Below are 8,294 nucleotides of genomic sequence, written 5' to 3'. Positions count from 1 at the left end.
AGGAATCATACACCTAGACCAACGAGCCCATTTCTGATGTCTAGAAACAATTTAAAACATGTTGGCAAGACAATGAATTTGGTTTGTGAGAATAAGTCAGTGTATTAAAATTTTTAGGGTTAGGGTTGGGATGAGGGGGAAAAGTGAGGCATGTTCTAAGGGTCTACGTAGAAAGGAAAGAGACAAGGTTAGTAAAGATTATATGTTCTCTACATGAACGAGCCACGAGCAGTTTCCGTGCGCGCCATGAGCCACTCCTGTGCGCAGAGAGAGACAGAGGCAGGGAGAGAGAGAAAGAGAAAGGAAGGGGTAAAGGAGACAAGAAGATGGAGCACATGACATGGGGCAACCAGTTAGCGGTCAAGCTGCCATGTCATGGCTGATAGGCAAAAATCTTGCGATGGGTGCCTGAAGACAGAAAGGCTCCAGTATATAACACAATTCTTAGACAACATCAGTGTAATAAATAATACTCTACATTAAGTGCTAATTTAGTTCTGTCAATAAAGGAGCAGGGTCATTTGTCATTTAAATATTCCATGAATAGATGGGTCTTCAGTCTGTGTTTGAAGACTGCAAGGGACTCTGCCGTCCGGACAGCAAGCGGAAGTTCATTCCACCATCTGTGAGCCAGGACAGGAAATAGTGTGCAGCTACTGGAAGCCAGTGAAGGGAGCGCAGCAGCGGGTTAACAAAGTTCAGCATTTAACAGCATCATCCCCTCCCTGCTCACTACTAAGTTGGAGGATCTAGGACTGCATACATCCCTGTGCGACTGGATCTGAAACTTCCTAACAGACAGACCACAATTAGTACGGGTGGGCAACTGTGCCTCATCCACCCTCACCCTCAGCACTGGAGCTCCTCAGGGTGGTGTCCTAAGCCCCCTGCTCTACTCACTGTACACCTACGACTGCACAGCCACTCCCAGCTCCACCATCATTGTCAAGTTTGCTGACAAAACCGTTGTCATGGGCCTGATCTCGGACAACGATGAGAGGGCCTACCTGGAGGAGATTAAACACCTGGAAAACTGGTGCCAGGAAAATAATCTCCTCCTAAACGTCAGTAAGACAAAGGAGCTGATCGTGGATTGCAGCAAGAAGCAGGAGCGGCACTACCAACCTGTGAGGATCAGTGGAACCACGGTGGAGAGAGTAGATAGTTTCAGGTACCTTGGTGTTCACATCTCGCAGGACCTGTCCTGGTCCCGGCATACCAACTCCCTGGCAAAGAAGGCTCCTCAGCATCTTTACCACCTCAGACGCCTAAGAGACTTCAGACTGCCCTCCAAGGTACTGCGGAACTTCTACACCTGCACTATCGAGAGCATCCTCATGGGGAACATCACAGTGTGGTTTGGGAACAGCACCAAGCAGGACAGACAAACACTCCAAAGGGTAGTGCGTTCAGCAGAGCGCATCACTCATACGAACTTCCTGACCTGCAGACCATCTACTATAAGCGGTGCCAGACCAAGGCCAGGAGGATTGTGAAGGACCCCACCCATCCCAACAATAGGCTCTTCTCTCTGCTGAGGTCAGGGAAGCGCTTTTGCTCCCTGAAGACCAAGACAGAGAGACTGAAGAGGAGCTTCTTCCCACAGGCCATTCGGGCCCTGAATCAGGGAAACTGATAAACTGTGGGGACCACCACCACCATGTAACATCACTGTAAATATGTTCAATTGCCACCATGTAACATATAACTGTAAATATGTCATTTACAAGATGGAACTGTACATTCTGTACATTGTGTACATACATAACCATATATACATTGTACATTGTGTATATAAACATAATATACATATATTGTACACACATTGTTAACATATTTTTGTATATATATAGAATATATATTTCTCTATGCACCCCTGTTTTTCTTTTTCCTCAGTTTGGACAGAGCAATCTCAACCGTTTCACTGCAAGTTATACTGTGTATGACTATGTATGTGACAAATAAACCAAACTTGAACTTGAACACCTGTGAACTTCGGAAGATTGAAGCCCAGTCGTGCTGATGCTAATACTGCTGCTACTTGCAAGTACATCATATTGTTAGTGACTTGTGGTGGGTGGGCACTGCAGTGAACAGGGTAATAGCTAAAGTGTTATAGTTATAGTTAAAGAGCAGCTAAATTCTCTATGCTGCAAGAGACCACATTGGAGTTCGACACCAACACCTTAATCCCTGGGTAATCACAACTTATCGACAAAGCAGCTATTTCTGCATCAATTCTTAGGACTCTTACAGTTTCACTGGCACAAAGTTGCAAATGGCATGGCAAGCATATACAAAAAGAGAACTAGAGGACAGTGTGCACTCATTCTTCCAGCAAAGCCATCAGGAAAGAAACATTCCCTCACGCTGCACGCAGGAGTTGAAACGGCATGGGGACCCCCGCTGGATTTCAAGTGCAACGCCGTAACTTCCCGACCATCGCAACTGTCGCACAGCTTGGGCACTTCGGGGTTAAGTCCTAGGTCTTCCTCAAGTTCAATTAAGAGTCCCCATCTGTCATTGATTCAGGGTTGTAAATGGCCTGAGATGTAAATTCAAAGATTTGGGAATCTCACAAATGGTCTACTCATTATTTTAGCAAGCTAATGTCAATTCCAGTTGAACAGGTGCTCAAAAGCTTGTCAGAGTATTAGACTAATTCGCTACCGACATCACTAACGTGGCATCCAAGGTTTCTAACATGAAGGTGTGGGATGGCTCAAGGTGGCTCAGCAATTTTGCATGCACACTGCTTTAAAAAAAAAAAAAAAAATCACACCTAGCTGATGAAGGTGTCATGTAAAGCTTTCAAAGGAATGCTATTAGTACATTTGAGCAGAAATGTAAGTCAACATAGTTGAAACTTGCTCATTGGAAATAAAGTAGTGCAGGAAATCGCTTGACCTAAGTTGAATGTTGACAAGAGAGCGCAGCTCAGTACAGGAATGTGCAATAGAATAATCAAACATATTGCAAAGAGAGTCAAAGCCAAATATGATAAAAATGTTCCATATGACATAACTCATAGTGTAGAGCAATCACGTGTTTAGCACACAGGGATAGCCAAAATGCTTAGAATATTTTGCATTTTCACAAGCATTGGAAAAGAAATACAAATGATAAGCCAGCACACCGACATTGTTAAAAGAGGAGAAAGAAGACTGGGTCAACAACACCAGAATGTGTTTAAAAACCTTTTTGTTCTAGGCGCACTGATCTAAAATACTTCAAAACCTGTGTGACGAGTACATCTTAGTCTGTTTCTTTGGAGCTGCAAGTACCTGCCCTTGTTAGTATAGTGGATAGTATCTCCGCCTGTCACGCGGAAGACCGGGCTTCGATTCCCTGACGGGGGGAGTTCCTACATCAACGCACTGCAGAGAAACTGCTTACTTGGCACCCTTTTCAGGAAGGATAACGTTGAATCCTATGCCTACATTTGCTCTAGATTTTTCTACATAGATGAATAAAGACACTCGCACATTGTAGATCAATCTTTTGATAAAGCACCCTAGAGAGAATTTGGTGCCCATTGGTGATGTTATCTCTAAGCAGACGTGACAAAACCTGCATACAACCAAGGCCAAGACTTAAGAGGATGGAAAGATTTTTTTCAATTTCATAAACTACATCAGATGCTTTACTGGTGTCAAATATTGTAAGACATTAAATGTGGTGACTTGACTATGACTTGAAGGGAAGTACTTGGTAACTGCATCTTGCCTTTGGACTGTAGGCATTCACTTTTGACTTGTGTCTGGACTTGAGTGTCAAGTCTTGAGATGCACTTGTTACATTTTCATTTACATTTATGGCATTTAACAGGTGCTCTTATCCAGTGCGACTTACAAAAGTGCTTTGTTATTTACTCCTAGAATACAGCCCAGTCATTACAGTAGGTTAGATTCCAATATAGAAATGATCTAGATTACTGTAGAAATACAGGGATCACTGCTGTTGCCTAGAAGAACAAAATGCATGAGGTCTATCTTAAACAATGATAAGTGCAATAAACAATAAGTTCTAAAGTTTGTTACACATCAGTGTAATAAATAATACTCTACATTAAGTGCTAATTTAGTTCTGTCAATATAGGAGCAGGGTCATTTGTCATTTAAATATTTCATGAATAGATGGGTCTTCAGTCTGTGTTTGAAGACTGCAAGGGACTCTGCCGTCCGGACAGCAAGCAGAAGTTCATTCCACCATCTGTGAGCCAGGACAGGAAATAGTCTCAACGCTTGTCTTCCATGAGACTTGAAGCATGGCATTTCAAGCCAATCCATACTTGAGGTTCGAAGAACGCGAGGTTCGAAGAACGCGAGGTATGAAGAACGCGAGGTACGAATCGGGCTTTGACCATTAACTCAATGTATGAAGGGGCTGGCCCATTTTTAGCTTGGTAGGCAAGCATCAAGATTTTAAATCTGATGTGTGCAGCTACTGGAAGCCAATGAAGGGAGCACAGCAGCGGGGTAACACAGTTCAGCATTTAACACTATCATCCCCTCCCTGCTCACTGCTAAGTTGGAGGATCTAGGACTGCATACATCCCTGTGCAACTGGATCTCCAACTTCTTAACAGACAGACCACAATCAGTACGGGTGGGCAACTGTGCCTCATCCACCCTCACCCTCAGCACTGGAGCTCCTCAGGGTGGTGTCCTAAGCCCCCTGCTATACTCACTGTACACCTACGACTGCACAGCCACTTCCAGCTCCACCATCATTGTCAAGTTTGCTGACGACACCGTTGTCATGGGCCTGATCTCGGACAACGATGAGAGGGCCTACCTGGAGGAGATTAAACACCTGGAAAACTGGTGCCAGGAAAATAATCTCCTCCTAAACGTCAGTAAGACAAAGGAGCTGATCGTGGATTGCAGCAAGAAGCAGGAGCGGCACTACCAACCTGTGAGGATCAGTGGAACCACGGTGGAGAGAGTAGATAGTTTCAGGTACCTTGGTGTTCACATCTCGCAGGACCTGTCCTGGTCCCGGCATACCAACTCCCTGGCAAAGAAGGCTCCTCAGCGTCTTTACCACCTCAGACGCCTAAGAGACTTCAGACTGCCCTCCAAGGTACTGCGGAACTTCTACACCTGCACTATCAAGAGCATCCTCACGGGGAACATCACAGTGTGGTTTGGTACCAGCACCAAGCAGGACAGACAAACACTCCAAAGGGTAGTGCGTTCAGCAAAGCGCATCACTCATACGGAACTTCCTGACCTGCAGACCATCTACTACAAGCGGTGCCAGACCAAGGCCAGGAGGATTGTGAAGGACCCCACCCATCCCAACAATAGGCTCTTCTCTCTGTTGAGGTCAGGGAAGCGCTTTCGCTCCCTAAAGACCAAGACAGAGAGACTGAAGAGGAGCTTCTTCCCACAGGCCATTCGGCCCTGAATCAGGGAAACTGATAAACTGTGGGGATCACCACCACCATGTAACATAATTGTATATATATAGATATTCTATTCCACCATGTAACATAAAAACTGTAAAAACTGCAAATATGTCATTTTACAAATAGATCTGTACATTCTGCACATTGTGTACATATACATACACAACCATATACATTGTACATTTTGTATATAAACATAATATACATATATTGTACATACATTGATAATATATTTTGGACATATATAGAATATATATTTCTCTATGCACCCCTGTTTTCTCTTTTCTCAGTTTGGACAGAGCACTCACAACCATTTCACTGCGAGTTGTACTGTGTATGACTGTGCATGTGACAAATAAACCAAACTTGAACTTGAACTCGAACCCATTCACAGACTGATAGCTACGTGTGGAGAGAGCCTACGTGAATTTTTCACGATTTCTGTATTTAAACATCAAATGAAAACCGGTCTGTTTGCCCAGTGTGATGTCCATTACTTCCGTTGAAAATCACAGTGGGTGCACAGTGCTTTAGCAGTATTCTACAGTTTTATGTCTTTTCCAGGAAGGCAACGACACCCACTCTTGGTGGAAAAACAGTCTGCCCCTCTCTGGCAAAAAAACCTTGATCATTTTTACATCAAAACCTAACCCTAGGTTTAAAACTCTGGTCCAAACCCATAACGAAAGGCAATCCAAAACAAGACAAGCACCTAATTTGTGGAATTAACCCACACTCTCCAATTGGCAGTTGCTTTAAGGCTTTTTCCTCTGAGCTAGGTTTAGGGACAGAATTTAGAATTTGGTAACAAATCAAAAACAACGTGTTAAAAGAGGGTGTCACTAACGGAGCTCTTACATGCTACATCAAAATGCGTCAATCCAAATCACAGCACTTTTTTCAGTGAATGACTATAAGCACACTGGTGACAAAGTAGGACTCATTCATCAAAAGCGATGAGTTGATGAGGTGCCAGCCACTTTGTCGTTCGCTGCGGACGTCCACGACACCCAGCCAAACAAAACAAGACGTTGCACTGTATCACCGCCACCACTGTCCAGACAAAGGTATTACTGAACTATGTAGTTGTTTCTCTGCAACAGAGAAACTGCTCAAGCTACCATCCTTTTATGAGTACCTCTCTTTCAAAAAAGCACCTCAGGGGAGAGCTCGAACACAGTTCTCCACTACCAGAAATTATGCAGTTGAGATTCCTGCATTTGGGGAATTCGGAAGGGTCAGCACAGACGAAGTGCAATGACTGAGCTTGGCCTTGGGTGAACCACCTTCCTGATCATGGTCTCACCCCTGCCAGGTAAGTATACATCTGCTTTCCCAAGGTAGAGGGACCCTTTCCCCACTGCAGAACACAGGAAAAGGATAACGATAAAGATGAGGGAGCAGGGTAGACCATGACAAGCAGGAAGGAAGGGAGAGTTAGGGGGTGGGGTTGCAGGGCAATGGACTTGATTAAAGGTAAGGGAAGGGGCTGAAGGAAATTCTGGTCAAATATCCCTATGTGTGGCACCCTCTACCATCCCCACTGGATATTAATTTATCCACTACCGGCAAGCATTGTTCACGGACCGATACCTACGTGTGGAGAGAGCCTACGTGAATTTTTCACAATTTCTGTATTTAAACAACAAATGAAAACCAGTCTGTTTGCCCAGTGCGATGTCCATTAGTTCTCTGTTGAAAATCAGAGAGTGTGAGCAGTGGTGGACATTTGATTTGTACGGTTTACTGAGCTGATAGCTAGCTAGCTAGCTACTTTACTGGGTATGAATCTGTGACCTCCTGGACTTGGAGGTCTGCTTCAAGTTTTGGTTAAAGTGTCAAACTGCCCAGGCCCATAGCAACTTTGCTGGGCATGACTCTGTGACCTCTTGGGCCTGCAAGTCTGTTTCTAGTTTTGGTTAAAAGGTCAAACTGCATGAAGTGTGCCCAGGCCCAGAGCTACTTTACTGGGTATCATTCTGTGACCTCTTGGGCTTGGAGGTCTATTTCTAGTTTTGGGTAAAGGGTCAAACTGCATGAAGTGTGCCAAGGCCCAGTGCTACTTTGCTGGGCATGAATGTGTGACCTCTTGGGCTTGGAAATCTGGTTGTAGTATTATTTAAAGGCACAAAGTGCATGAAGTATTCCCTGGCCCAGCACTACTTTGGTGGGCACGACTGTGTGACATCTTGGGCCTGGAAGTCTGTTTCTAGTTTTATTTAAAGGGTCAAACTGCTTGAAGTGTGCCCAGGCCCAGCGCTACTTTGCTGAACATGACCATGTGACATCTTGGGCCTGGAAATGTGGTGCTTTGAATGATTTAAAGAATGAAACGGTCTGAAGTGTGCCCAGGTTTAAAGCAACCTTGCTGGGTATGACTGTGTGACCTCTTGGGCCAGGAAGTCTGTTTCTAATTTTATTTAAAGGGTCAAACTGTGTGAAGTGTGCCCAGGCCCAGAGTTACTTTGCTGGGCATGACTGTGTGACCTCTTGGGCTTGGAAATCTGGTTGTAGTATTATTTAAAGGCACAAAGTGCATGAAGTATGCCCTGGCCCAGCACTACTTTGCTGGGCACGACTGTTCCAGAGTTACTTTGCTGTGCATGACTGTGTGACCTCTTGGGCTTGGAAATCTGGTTGTAGTATTATTTAAAGGCACAAAGTGCATGAAGTGTGCCCTGGCCCAGCACTACTTTGCTGGGCACGACTGTGTGACCTCTTGGGCCTGGAGGTCTGGCATTTCCATTATTTAAATGGTCAAATGGCCTGAAGTGCGCCCAGGTTTAAAGCAACCTTGCTGGGCATGACTGTGTGATCTCTTGGGCTTGGAAATCTGGTTGTAGTATTATTTAAACGCACAGAGTGCCTGAAGTGTGCCTTG

General features: G+C 44.7%; 1 non-coding gene across 1 annotated transcript; it reads right to left on the bottom strand.

Moving 5' to 3' along the window:
- Positions 1-6,572: 6,572 nt before the first annotated feature.
- On the bottom strand, positions 6,573-6,736 carry LOC113587416 (U1 spliceosomal RNA). Its single transcript, XR_003411733.2, has one exon. It is a non-coding gene; the product is annotated as a U1 spliceosomal RNA (small nuclear RNA).
- Positions 6,737-8,294: the final 1,558 nt, after the last annotated feature.

This window comes from Electrophorus electricus, chromosome 19 (genome assembly GCF_041902795.1).
Source record: "Electrophorus electricus isolate QZ-2024a chromosome 19, ASM4190279v1, whole genome shotgun sequence".
Taxonomy (NCBI): Eukaryota; Metazoa; Chordata; class Actinopteri; order Gymnotiformes; family Gymnotidae; genus Electrophorus; species Electrophorus electricus.
This window is presented reverse-complemented; position numbering and strand designations above follow the sequence as displayed.